General features: G+C 43.4%; 1 long non-coding RNA gene across 1 annotated transcript; it reads right to left on the bottom strand.

The window, feature by feature from the left end:
* LOC129854431 (uncharacterized) lies at positions 1-4,018 on the bottom strand. Its single transcript, XR_008759303.1, has 2 exons — positions 3,949-4,018; positions 1-3,806 (listed from the first exon to the last, which is right to left on the bottom strand). It is a non-coding gene; the product is annotated as an uncharacterized LOC129854431 (long non-coding RNA).
* Positions 4,019-14,608: the final 10,590 nt, after the last annotated feature.

The following is a 14,608-nucleotide window of genomic DNA, read 5'->3' as shown; positions in this document are numbered from 1 at the left end:
CACAGTCCAAGGCTGATTTATTAAGCATAAACATAAAGTATATAATCACACTAAGCATTACGCACAGCTTTGTGAGAGGAGAGGGAGACGATAGCGTGAGAGGCCATGGGTCGGACATTATTCCATACAGGTCCAGCATTCAACGTAAACATCAGGATCACACTCGTTTGAAATAGGCTTCTCTGTTCATATGGTTATGGTCTAACACGCCACTCCCTGCTCATCATTAGTGACTTGCTCAATGACCTCCAACAGTTTGTATGACCTCTCGTTGCAACGCAGGTTCGGTTATCTAACAATCACAGTTGCAAATACATGGAATTAAATTCAAATCAAATTTTTTTGGTCACATACACATATTTATGTTATTGCGGTTGTATCGAGATGCTTGTGTTCCTAGCTCCAACAGTGCAGTAGTATCTAACAATTCACAACAATAAAAGTAAAATAATGGAATTAAGAAATATATAAATATTCGATCAAGCAATGACGGAGTGGCATTGACTAAAATACAGTAGAATATAATACAGTATATCCTGTACATATGAGATGAGTAAAGCAGTATTTAAACATTATTTAAACATTATTAAAGTGACTAGTGTTCTATTATTAAAGTGGCCAGTGATTCCAAGTCTATAGGGCAGCCATTGAGGACAATAACGTGACAAATATCAATAAGAAATGTTCAAGTAGTCTGTTATTTAGTCATGTTAGGGTCACACACATACATCCATGATGTCCATTTACAGAGCCCACATCATAACCAAAACACTGTTTAGCCCACAGCAAATTGAAATTCCCTTGAAGAATCTCCCTTTCTGAGTAATGACTGTAAAGGCAGCTGAAGTCTTCAGTCCTTTGGCACGCAACAACCAAACACCTGTCACACACCTTCAAACCAGGTATGTGTGTGTGTGAGTGTGAGGGAATTTTTCGTGAGTGGGTTTGCATCTGTGTGAGGGCGTGTTGTTGTGTGTGCATGAGGGCAGGAGTTTGTTATTGAGGAGGTCAACTAACCCCTGTACACAGACTGGTAGTTAGAGCAATTAACCACTCAGGTGACAGGTCAGATTGGTGCACTCATCTCTGTCTTTTATTCTAGTCTGACAGAACAGACAGAACAGTCTGTGCTACCAGAGGATTGGAAGTGTCTTCTTTGAACTCTCAGGGAAATAAAACATGCATGAACAGAGTCAGGAGAGAGCGACAATATCACCATTGTTCATACACGCAATGCCAAAGCACACAACACTTATTTATTAACATGTTATTACTGTTTATACTATGTTATTACTGTGTTTTATTATCATGTTATTACTGTGTTATTACCACTTGTTATTACCAATTCTATTGAGTAATGTTAACCATTAGGGCAGTACTTCAAATTTATTTATAAAGCCCTTCTTACATCAGCTGATATCTCAAAGTGCTGTACAGAAACCCAGCCTAAAACCCCAAACAGCAAGCAATGCAGGTGTAGAAGCACGGTGGCTAGGAAAAACTCCCTAGAAAGGCCAGAACCTAGGAAGAAACCTAGAGAGGAACCAGGCTATGAGGGGTGGCCAGTCCTCTTCTGGCTGTGCCGAGTGGAGATTATAACAGAACATGGCCAAGATGTTCAAATGTTCATAGATGACCAGCAGGGTCAAATAATAATCATCACAGTGGTTGTCGCGGGTGCAACGGGTCAGCACCTCAGGAGCAAATGTCAGTTGGCTTTTCATACCCCGATCATTCAGAGTATCTCTACCGCTCCTGCTGTCTCTAGAGAGTTGAAAACAGCAGGTCTGGGACAGGTAGCACGTCCGGTGAACAGGTTAGGGTTCCATAGCCGCAGGCAGAACAGTTGAAACTGGAGCAGCAGCACGGCTAGGTGGACTGGGGACAGTAAGGAGTCATCAGGCCAGGTAGTCCTGAGGCATGGTCCTAGGGCTCAGGTCCTCCGAGAGATAGAAAGAAAGAATTAGAGAGAGCATACTTAAATTCACACAGGACACCGGATAAGACAGGAGAAATACTCCAGATATAACAGACTGACCCTAGCCCCCCGACACATAAACTACTGCACCATAAATACTGGAGGCTGAGACAGGAGGGTTCGGGAGACACTGTGGCCCCGTCCGACGACGTCCGTACTTGTTACCCTGAAAAAGCTAACGACATCTCCTACTATGCAGATGTTTTAGGTTTTAGGGACGATCATCTGAGAGGGTTTGCCTCCGTCTTTTCTTTTGACTTGAAGATAGCGCAAACCCTAAGAAGGAAGAATATGTAGTCTTTTTAAGTGCAGGGAGTGATGCATTGATCAGTGTAAAATCAGCCGTGTGGCTGAGTTGGTAGAGCATGGCACTTGCAATGCAAGAGTTGTGGGTTCAATTCCCCTGGGGACCAATACAAAAAAATTAAAAACAAGTACAAAAAATTACTTACTACTCTCACTTACTAGTCTCGTTAAACTAGGACAACCATCTCAGTAACGGGTGCAATAAGTAGAAATACTAACAGATTGGATTAGTTCATGAAAATGTATGTTATTAATCAACACAGTAGCATAAGATTAATCAACCAATAAATGTGCATGCCAAAACACAGACATTGAAACAAACAATTCTGAAAAATCAACCTGCAATACAGCATGCTGGGAAATATGATGATGATGGGTGTGGTTTTGAGTGTTTTACTCCTCACAGATAAAAATTACATAATCACACTTAACTCTGTTTATTCATACCAACACAGGGTTCTTTTACACCACTGAGTGTTGAATGTAACTCCTGAATCCACTCGAAATGTTACACTGAAAAATCAACACTAGGTAAAACTGGCCAATTTGCTGTGTACCATAATATACATTGCTGGTTCACTCATACTCCCTTCTATTCTCCTACTTTCCGCTCAATAAATTCACAGAAAATACTCATTTGAAAACCAGAAATCATGGCAAAGATATCAACTATGTCAGTACTGTATATGTAAAATGATTAAGGGAATACCAGATACAGTACATGCATAAATATTCCCATATACAGTTAAAACTATTCTCACAGCTATCTTTTAAAACTTAGCTGATTACTCAAACTCCTGATGTTAAAGTTTAAACTCTGAGGTAAACATTATTGCTCAGGCACAATTTTAAATAAAGATAGAAAAAATACAATAAAATAGCTTATACAGATTCAGAAGGGTTCTATGTAGAACCCTTCTTGCTTTCCAAAGAATCACCAAAGAACCCTTTCTTCCAAAATCGGCTCTTAGGATGAAAACTGTTCTAGGTTGAAGTCTTTGCCTAACAAAGAACCCTTGTCTTCCAAAAAGGGTTCATTCTTCAGATAAAAAGGGTTCTTGGAAGAACCCTATCCATCTACAAATAACCCCTTTGGAACCTTTTTTTCTAAGAATTTAGGTCATGACACTACTCATGAATGTGTGACTGTGACCTCATACAAACCCCCTCTGGCTTGAGTAAGTCAACACGCAATCACTTACACTATACACAAACTGTAATTGAGCAACATTCTGTCTCGCTCGCTCCCGCGACCGGCTCGAAGTGCACACACAGGAATGCTGGGGTTCGGAACAGGGAGAGGAGGGGTCCGGTCCCCATATTGTATCACCTTCCGCTCACGGATTGGTGTGAACACCACATTAGTAACTGGACGAACAGTCCCGGTCTCTCTCTGTCCATAAGCAAGCCAAAGTTAAAAATACTCACCGGGAAAAACAATAGTTGCGTGCGGAAATATCTCGGTCATCCATCTTTCTGTCACGCACGAAGCTGCCATGCGCTTTTTTTACGCTGACTCAAACTGGGAGCGAAAAAATAAGAGGACATATCATAAAGAAATGAAAATATGAAACGCGTGTACAAGACAGACATACAACCACATAGTGAAAGAAGATATGGATATGCTTGACACACAAAACGAGCCATGCGTGAAACAAATTAACCTCGTCTGCCCCGCTCCAAGTCTCTCAGCGGGCTTCGCAGGCTGCGGAGCGGGTTGACAGCACATTTACGGGTTAATCATTGTGCCACAGACCCGGCATTGCGTGCAGACTGTGTTTGCTCTGGCTGTGCCAAGGGTCGCGAGGTTGTGTACAGAGAGAGCAGGGGAGGCATCAGCCAACCTCGCGGGTCACCCCTTTTATCAAAACAGTCACCGACCGTTTTTTGGGAAGCACGCTACTGTTGTGTAAATAGAAAAGTTTGCAGAGATTGGCCAGACTCAAATGTGGATTTCTTCTATAGAAACTAGTGCATTATAATGCATATTTCAATCGGTGTTTGGCCATAAAACAAACGGACATTAAAAATTGACCAGAACATCGTAAGATATTGAAGTAGGCCTACAGAAAGATATCCCTACATTCTTCAATTGTGTTTCATTGTGTTTTTTGTATAAATAGCAAAAAAAGGGATATTTCTAATAAACAAATAGATTAACTAATGTTAGAAGCACAAATGCTCAATATGCCTAATATTTGTAGTATTAGGCCTACACTTTAAGTGTTAATATTTGTCAAGGTCTCTGACAGAATTTACTCAATTACCTAGAATAATTTCAACATTCTCGCTTTGCCAAAAGAGTGATACTACAGAGACAGGATGGTCAAAACAATCTCTTGTCTGAGTTGTTTCATCTTGTGTGCATTCTGTTAGTCTGTGGGACGGTGTGTGGAAGAGAGAATGTGGTGTTGTGGCCAGGCATCTATCTGCACCATGCAGTGTTTTTCTTGGACAGCACAGAAGACTTATCCCCAGGGCCCTGTTGAGTAATGGACTGAACCCGGTTCAAGCATAACAATACCTTTCACCCTACTGAGACAGGATGTCTGACACCACTGGCTACTGAATGGGTGGATGTGTGCGAGCAGCCTACACACTCATACACGTGTGTTATCACTGCAATGACTGTTGGGTGACTCGCAATGTTGTTGTAGATTCATCTCTGCACCCACAACCAAATAAGTCACGAGAGACTAGGTCTAGCTCTACTTGTCAAAGGGATCAATCAGTAATGATGTGTGCTATGGAACATTTCCTATAGCAAGAGGCAGCGGTATCAAAGTGACTAAGTCCATCATTAAGGCCATCATCACGCAGTCAGTCTTCTGAGTCATTGCATGTGGTTTAATAGTATTGTGTATTGTGTCAGAACCCCTGACATCCGTTATACTGTGGCTGGGGCTGCAGCTTTCCTCTATGGGTCCCCCAACACCAGCTCTGAGGATGTGACCACAGGGTGAGCAGCTATAGATTGCAGTAACGTTAGATATAGGAGGAGTCCTGACAATAGACCTGACTGTTATCATCAGTAATATGAGTTTATTGTTTTACTGATTCTTTTCTAACTTCACACAAACGTTTTGTGATAGTTTTCCACTGCTTTCCGGTTACCGCTTGTAAAATTCAACACTCATTTTGCCCCTCACTCACACCTCTCGGTTTCACATGTTTCTGATCCAAAGTTTTCTCATAACCGCTGTGGTTTGTGGTCCTTCGCCCGACTTACTCCGTTTAACTTGTTGTGAACAAACAAGGTATAACAGCACGCAATATGTTTATAGGTTCAGCTTTAGCATTCATTGAACTTAAATTCCATTTAAATTTACCATTGTAACCCATGTAATTGTGACACACACACATCATGGCATCACATTTTCTTTTCCACATTTAGCCCTTGTAGGAGGTGCAATGTGGGAGATCTGTGTGTGAGGATGCAAGAGGGAAATTAACTGAAAAGGTAAATATTCAATTCAATTCAAGGGGCTTTATTGGCATGGGAAACATGTGTTAACATTGCCAAAGCAAGTGAGGTAGACAATACACAAAAGTGAAACAAACAATACAAATTAACAGTAAACATTACACATACAGAAGTTTCAAAACAATAAAGACATTACAAATGTCATATTATATATATACAGTGTTATATATATACAGTGTATATATATACAGTGTAAATATCTTCTTTGCGTGAGGATGCCTGGTCTCTCAGGTACTACACACCATATATAGTGCTGAAAGTCATTGTGTGCTAAGGCTGTATCTTTTAATCAGTTGTGTTCACCATCAGTTAATTGTTTGTGCATGCCAAGACTCAGACACATTGGATTCATTACACGCAAAGGAAAAATAGAAGCTTGATGACCTGATAGGTGCTAATGCTGTGTGTGATTACTACAAAGCTACACAGGTCCGGACAATCATGTGGTTTACTTGGGAAGGGGTTCTGTGACAATATTCCTGTCTCAACTGATCACGTGCATATTGGGTCGGCACTTTCTTTTATTCTTTCTGTGTATTCTCAGATTTATTTTATTTTTTTGCATAATTGTGTGAGAGAAAAAATGATTGGGAGAGAGACAAAGAGAGAAATAAAGACAGAGAGAGATTGTGAGAGAGAGTGATGTTGACTGCAGTGCAGTCGCTGTCCTGCCTGTGCTGTGTGAAGGAGAAGCTATAATCCGGTGGCCTGTGAGCCTCTACTGCCCCACACAGCAGGAGATTAAAGATGCTGGCTGTGATAAGGAACCACTAAGGAGACACAGCACCGCAGATCACGACCTCTGGGGGTACCATGCCACAAGGCCAATGGTACACATGGCGATGGAGCAATATCCTGCCTTTACTGAGTGTTTGTGTGTGTGTGTTTATGTATGGTAGCTGATGTATGTATGTGTATGCGTGTGAGAGGGAGGGAGTGACAGTCAGGAAGTGAGAAACAAATAGACTCCCTGCTTTGGTGTGCTTGTGTATGCCCATAGGTGTTACCTGTCCTGAATAAACAACTGTCCCCGCAGGGCCCTGGTGTTCCCCATCCACCCACCCCACCTCAGCTCTCTGACTCAGGGGCTACAAGGCAAGCATCCCAAACAGAAAAACAACCTCCACCTCCTCCTCCTCCAGTAGCTTATACAGTAACATATACAGGGAGGCAACGTTATGTTTGTCTGTCTAACTAACTGCTTGGCACCATCCCCTCACTTTACCCCCTGCAGGCCTCCTGCTCCTGAGAGGAGATGAATACACTCAGTCAAACCAGTGTTCTCTGTCCTGGCCCTGTATCAACCCGCTGAAGAATGGCAGCAAATCAGTAGTTTGATTATGTAAAGTAAAAGTAAGTATCGTTGTTATGTTTAGTTAGTTAACGACTGACTGAGGGATGGGCCGTGTGGAGGAACATGATAGGTGCAGGGCGTACCCCTTTATAATGGTTACAGGGCAGAGTAAACCCCCTTTAACTACACTGTAGTTGTAATGATCGTCTATAGGTGATTGAGCGGACCAAGGCGCAGCGGGTGCTGAATACATAATGATTTATTAAATGACAGAACAACGAATCACGAAAACTCTTGAATAAACTACAAAACAAATAAACGACGTAGACTGACCTAAAACATGAGAACTTACATATACACGAAGAACGCACGAACAGGTACAGACTACACAAACGAACAAACAAAACAGTCCCGTGTGGTGCACATACACAGACACGGAAGACAACCACCCACAACAAACAATGTGAAACAACCTACCTATATATGGTTCTCAATCAGAGGAAAACGTAAAACACCTGCCTCTGATTGAGAGCCATACAAGGTCAATTAAACCTGACACTTAACATAGAACAAACAACACAGACTGCCCACCCAGCTCACGTCCTGACCCACTAAACACAACTATACAAAAGGAAAACAAGGTCAGGAACTTGACAGTAGTATAGATATGTGATTAGGTATCTATTGTGATGGAGTAGAAAGCCCCTGGACTCTCAGTTCTCAGATGTTGCCTTCCAGTGTCCCATCAAACTGGGCTACAAATCAATCTGCCAACAGCCCTATTACTTTGTCTGTCAGGTGTGAACAGTTTATTCCCATTTGATTCTCAGCCAGCTCCCAACCGCCACCTACCAAATAAAAGCAGCTGTAATTATAACACTTGCAAAAAAATAAATGCCCATGTGCTACTGTTCAGCCTCAGCTTGCCTGGGGATACTGTGACATTTGTTTTTGCTTTCTTCTCTCTCTCTCTTCCCACCCTCTCTCCCTTTACCCCCCCCCCCCCCCCCCCCCCCCACCCCTTTCTCTCCAGCCACAGGAGGGGCATGCATGGTACGTAGGCACGTAGTAGTGTTAAATCCTGCATGCAGGACAAGATGGTACAGGAGATACGGGCAGGAAATATCAGAGTGGCATGCACAGACATACACCTCTCTGTTCTCAGTGTTCTCTGCTTGTTTTCGCTTTTGTCAGATTTTATGAGGGTTGCCAGATTGGAGTAAAAAGCTGATTTTGCAGTTTTTTGTGTGGTATTGATGAAGGTATTTGATTGGGGAATGGGGATACATTTTCATGATGGCAAATTAATTCATCAATAAATGTGGGGAAACAGAAGACCTGCAAAAAAAATCTATTTGGTTTAAATTCCCCTGGTGCAACTGCATGGTATTTCCAACTATAACGAGTCTGGACTATGATCAATTAACCCATATTAATGCAGTTAAACAGGTTAATGTAAAATAATGAATTATGTTGGCTTACACTTATGGCACTTCCAAGGCCGTTTCATGATGATTATTACGGTCGTGTTAATCATGTAGGCTATTGTAACACGACATATGCCAGCATTGTAGGCCTACTGCCTCTGCCCAGAGATTTCACTCAGATTTCACTCTCATCCGCTACACTGGTGGCAGCGTTGGGATCACATCCAACTCTTGTCTACTTATGTGATCTAGCAGTGGGAAGCATTCTGTTTTTCAACATTGTGTTGGGTGTAATTACATTGATATATCTAGTGAACAATGGATAAGCAACAATGGGTGTGACGGATAGAAGTTGTCACTACAGGTGTGATCAAGCCTTACATCAAAGTTGCCTGAAGCTGAATGATAAGTGCTCTGCCCTGACCAGTTATTCAGAAGAACATCCTCTGTGACTGTCTCATTTACCAGTGTGGACCCAAAACAAACACATTCTACACATTTACAAAGGACCTGTTTAAAGTGTTATTACAACCATGGTGTTCTGTTGTTACTGAAGCATATACATCTAATAACCTGACAATGATCCACATCATATGGGTAGACAAATAATGGAAGTGTGTTATCCTTTTTTTAGGATGCAAACCAATAATATGAATCACTGTTGATCCATCCTGTTCTGATCTAATGAGATGGATGTAGGATTTTCTATGGCCTAGAATCGAGGCCTTTTCCAGTCATGAAGGACAAAGCTAGGCCCCTCTTGGCTCTCATCGGCGAAGACTGAAGTCAAGTTAGGGCAGTTGTGGAAAAAGTACCCAATTGTCATACTTGAGTAAAAGTGAAGAGTGGTGGAGGGAGAGAAGATTGGTGGGGGGAGAAGAAATGGGTAGAGGGAGAGAAGAGTGGTGGAGGGAGAGGAGAGGGATGGAAGGAGAGGAGAGTGGTCAAGGGAGAAGAGAGTGGTGGAGGGAAAGGAGAGTGATGGAGGGAGAGGAGAGTGGTGGAGGGAGAGTGGTGGAGGGAGAGGAGAGGAGAGTGGTGGAGGGAGAGGAGAGGGATGGAAGGAGAGGAGAGTGGTCAAGGGAGAAGAGAGTGGTGGAGGGAAAGGAGAGTGATGGAGGGAGAGGAGAGTGGTGGAGGGAGAGTGGTGGAGGGAGAGGAGAGGAGAGTGGTGGAGGGAGAGCAGAGTGGTCAAGGGAGAGGATAGTGGTGGAGGGAGAGGAGAGTGGTCAAGGGAGAGGAGAGTGGTGGAGGGAGAGGAGAGTGGTCAAGGGAGAGGATAGTGTTGGAGGGAGAGGAGAGTGGTCAAGGGAGAGGAGAGTGGTGGAGGGAGAGGAGAGTGGTCAAGGGAGAGGATAGTGTTGGAGGGAGAGGAGAGTGGTCAAGGGAGAAGAGAGTGGTGGAGGGAAAGGAGAGTGATGGAGGGAGAGGAGAGTGGTGGAGGGAGAGTGGTGGAGGGAGAGGATAGTTTTGGAGGGAGAGGAGAGGAGAGTGTTGGAGGGAGAGGATAGTGTTGGAGGGAGAGGAGAGTGGTCAAGGGAGAGGAGAGTGGTGGAGGGAGAGGAGAGTGGTCAAGGGAGAGGAGAGTGGTGAAGGGAGAGGATAGTGTTGGAGGGAGAGGAGAGGAGAGTGTTGGAGGGAGAGGATAGTGTTGGAGGGAGAGGAGAGTGGTCAAGGGAGAGGAGAGTGGTGGAGGGAGAGGATAGTGTTGGAGGGAGAGGAGAGGAGAGTGTTGGAGGGAGAGGATAGTGGTGGAGGGAGAGGATAGTGTTGGAGGGAGAGGAGAGTGGTCAAGGGAGAGGATAGTGTTGGAGGGAGAGGAGAGTGGTGGAGGGAGAGGATAGTGTTGGAGGGAGAGGAGAGTGGTGGAGGGAGAGGAGAGTGGTCAAGGGAGAGGATAGTGTTGGAGGGAGAGGATAGTGTTGGAGGGAGAGGAGAGTGGTCAAGGGAGAGGAGAGTGGTCAAGGGAGAGGAGAGTGGTGAAAGGAGAGGAGACAGGAGGAAGAAAGATAAGAAGATGAAACACATGCATTGGTGGGAAACTGACAATATCCATCTCTCCCCTTGTTAACTTCATGTGGACCAGCTTGTTTAGTGTATACAGGGAGGGAGAAAGAGAGAGAGAGAGTGAGTAAATGGACAGGTATGCTACATTACATGATGATTCCTCTAGCATGAGTAATAGCCAGGACAATGACTAACACTGCCATTGAACAATCCACAAAATAATGCTTAGCTGTGACCAATGTTAAGCTGTGGTATACGGTAGCCCATAAAAGAGATGGAAGTGAGTTAAATTATAGTGATTATGATGATAATAATAATCAAGCGATTCCGATGTGATACAGGACTTGTGGATTTCCAGGTTAGGAGGGGGGATACAAGAGGCGATCAGTATTTCAGCTGATACCGCCTTCTTGTTATTTGTTTCTACTTTGAATATTACAGCATCAGGTGTAGTAGTAATGGGCGATTCCCAAAATATTTTTGGTATCTCAGATTGTTTTGGCAATACTCAGTAACTATTTGGGAGGACGGATGTAAAACATGCTTTCTGCATTTGTATCACAAACCATTTTCTTGAAAATCATGATGAAATTGGCAATTTTAGGCCCTCTAAGCTCAAGACCAAGATGTTGTCTGTATTATGTACTGTACAGTTCACAGATCATAGGGTCTTACAGGAGGCATGTATAGGTCTAAAAAGGGCCTGAAATGGCCACTTTCATCATGATTTTCTAAAAATGGTTTGTGATACAAATGTAAAAAGTATTTCAAACATCCTTCCTCCCAAATAAGTTTTTATGTGAGAATTGCCAGAACAATCTGAGAAGAACCAAAAAATATTTTCTGCTCCCGCTGGCATGGAATCGCCCTAATATGGTTTTACAGGATGTCCTGCAACACAATCCCCATTAAACGTATGGTACCTTGACTTATGTCAGTGTTTCTTACTGTCATCTGCAGAAACTCAATGATGTTTCATGCCTTCGGGCTTGTAAATCATACCTGACACATAGTACAGAAATGCTCCTGATATGCACCATTTTGTCTGTGTTATGCTCTTTTGTCAATGTAGTTACTCAGACTTGGAATGTGTGTGGTCTATGTTCCAATTTACAAGTGCTTCAAAGTCAGTACTGACTAAACAACCTCAGGGAGACTCCCATTCACTGAAGAGGCTAACTTACTACGGTGGGTGGGTTCATCTCAGGGACAGGGAATTGTGTGAAGCTACAAGTTCATATTCATGTCCAGCAGATAGGAGAGAAGAGAGAGGGAAGAGGCTGACAAGCTTTAGATAGTGGTTACTGGGTTCAGAAGTGCTCCACACGCCCCTCCCTACCTCCTTTTCCCTACTTCTCTCTCTCTACCTCTCTCTCTGTCGACCTCTCTCTCTGTCACCCTCTCTCTCTCTCACACACACACGCACGCATGCACACACGCACGCATGCGTGCACACACGCACACACAGACACACACACACACACATAAACACACACTCACAAACATACCAACCCACACACACCATTGCCTGCTTAAAGCTTGCCTGCAACCCAGGAACGTGCTGTCTTGAGCGAGCATCTTGGAGCTGCTTCTTACGCCACTGTATCACCTATCCATCATTACACGTACCTCAGAGGGCAGGAGAGTGCATGTGTGGGAGAGAGAGACAGAAAGAGAGAGAGAGGGAAGAAGGGTGCATGTTCAGGGGGAGAGAATGTGTTTAAGTGTGTGTGTATCCAAGAAATATCAGATAAAGATCTCCTATATTGTGTGACGCTTCATTGATCTCAATGCAACCTGAGATAGCCTCCACATCAGGATGAAGTGGAAGTGCTCGTGAATTCTGGAAATGTATCTCAGATGAAAGTCAACATGAAAGGTTTACAGTCACTCACATAGAAGCTTCTGACATTTTTCTAAGACCACAGCCCACTGGTGGAATCAATGTTGTTTCCACATCATTTCAACCAAAAAATATCTATCTGATGATGTTGAATCATCGTGGAAAACTGATTGAATTTGAAAAAAGTCAGCAAAGTAAGGGAATTTCATATTTTTTTCACCCAACTTTTAACTTAAATCCAAAGACCTGGTGAATTTGACAACTCAAAGTGAAGTTGACAAACTAGACGTTGAACAATTCCCTGTCCCTGTGCCCATTGGGAGGCTTGTTCTTTGGTTGGTCTATTGCCATCGGTCTACTGCCATCGGTCTATTGCCATCGGTCTATTCCCATAGTCTATAACATTTGAGCATCTCTGCTTAACGAGCAGCTCTGAATAATATACTGTATATATTTTAGAAAGGTGTTATTTATTGCCCATGCTCGCCCATTTATAATTGGCATAGTGGATGACTCCTTGATGTTTGATTGGACCTGCATTATGGCTGGTTGTTTCATGGCATCTTAACAGATTTTCTGGCTGTGTTTGCAGGTGCTTGTGAAACCCCCATTCACCTGAGTCCCAGGTGTGTGTGTGATCCACCGCACAAAGTTATGTAACCTAGCTATGTGTACTGAGAGAGGAAGACTCAGTGAAATGACTTGGGAACGTCGCAGCAGCACTCACAGACTTTAATTACATCCTCTAGTGTCTTTGTCACTGGGTCTTTTATGAGCACAGCAGGTTTGTGTTGTCACTACTACTATTATTATTCAGGGTGGAGTGGTTGAGTTTCTTCTTTATAAGTGTACTGTATTTTCTTAGACTCCCTACTCCTCCTTCCCTCCCTCTCTCACAGGAGGTTGGTAGCACCTTAATTGGGGAGGACGGGCACTGGTAATGGCTGGAGCGGAATGGGTGGAAAGGTATCAACAACATCAAACACATGGTTTCCATTACCATTCGCTCCGTTCCAGCCATTATAATGAGCCGTCCTCCCCTCAGCAGCCTCCACTGACCTCTGTCTATGTCAATCGTTATGTCAACCCCTTTATGAAATAGCTAAATGCCACAGATCCCACCAACATCTTGAGACAAAATGTTTCTCTGTTGCTAAACCACTAAACATTTGACAGAGCTTCAGTTTGATGAGTGTGTATTTATTTACTTTTTTTGCCAGGAGGGAAGTGAAATTCCCAGATCAAAATAGTGAGGAAATGTCCCAATGTCCCCAGGGGGTTTAGTTATATCAAAGAGAGACTAGATGAAACGCCACCAGAGGCTGTCCTCCTGCCAACATTTCCATGATGGCTAATAAATCAAAATGCCTTTCAACTGTCTCTCAATAATTTTTATGTGAGCTTTGCTGTTCTCCCTGAGCCTGATCCCCACCTCACCTCCAGTCTCCATGCACCTGCTGATAGACGTCACACTCCAAACACACAGAAAGGAAAACAGATTTACCAACAAGCTTCAATAGAGGACCGACTGCACACACTGTTGTTGGAGGCTCTGTTTTCCTCCTCTGTTTTCACCTCTAGCTTTTATCTGGCTGTTGTTTTCCTTCTCGCTCACTGGTTCATGTGCTCCATTGACATCACAGCAGCAACTTATGTGTTAGTTTTACCCAAACAATCTGCAAGTTGTGTTTTCTTTCAAGTACTAGAAACAATAAATGACTGATGTGTACTGCACAGAGTGACCTTTTATTGTCCCCAGCACAAGGTGCACCTGTGTAATGATCATGCTGTTTAATCAGCTTCTTGATATGCCACACCTGTCAGGTGGATGGATTATCTTGGCAAAGGAGAAATGCTAACAGCGATTTAACAAATTTGTGCACAACATTTTAGAGAAATAAGCTTTTTGAGCATATGGAAAATTACTGGGATATCTTATATCATCTCATGAAACATGGGAGGAACACTTTACACGTTGCGTTTATATTTTCGTTCAGTGTATATTCAAGTATTAGAAACAATAAATGACGGATGTGTATCATGTGTGTCCTGATGGCAGCATCAACAGGCTCTGTGTTAGGAAGGCCAGCGGTTGACATGTGTTTTGACTGCCTGAGTTTATCTGCTAGTTGGCCTGGGCTGCAGTGCTGTTTGAACAGGGCGACTGAACGGAGAGACACTCAAAATGCCTGCCGCTCAGTCCTCGGCCATAATTCAATTACACTGAGCGGGGCCCGGCAGTGGGAGCCAAGGGGATAATACACACATC

The sequence above is a fragment of the Salvelinus fontinalis genome, chromosome 4, assembly GCF_029448725.1.
Source record: "Salvelinus fontinalis isolate EN_2023a chromosome 4, ASM2944872v1, whole genome shotgun sequence".
Lineage (NCBI taxonomy): Eukaryota > Metazoa > Chordata > Actinopteri > Salmoniformes > Salmonidae > Salvelinus > Salvelinus fontinalis.
Note: the sequence above shows the minus strand (reverse complement) of the source record. Positions and strands in the feature narration are given on the sequence as shown.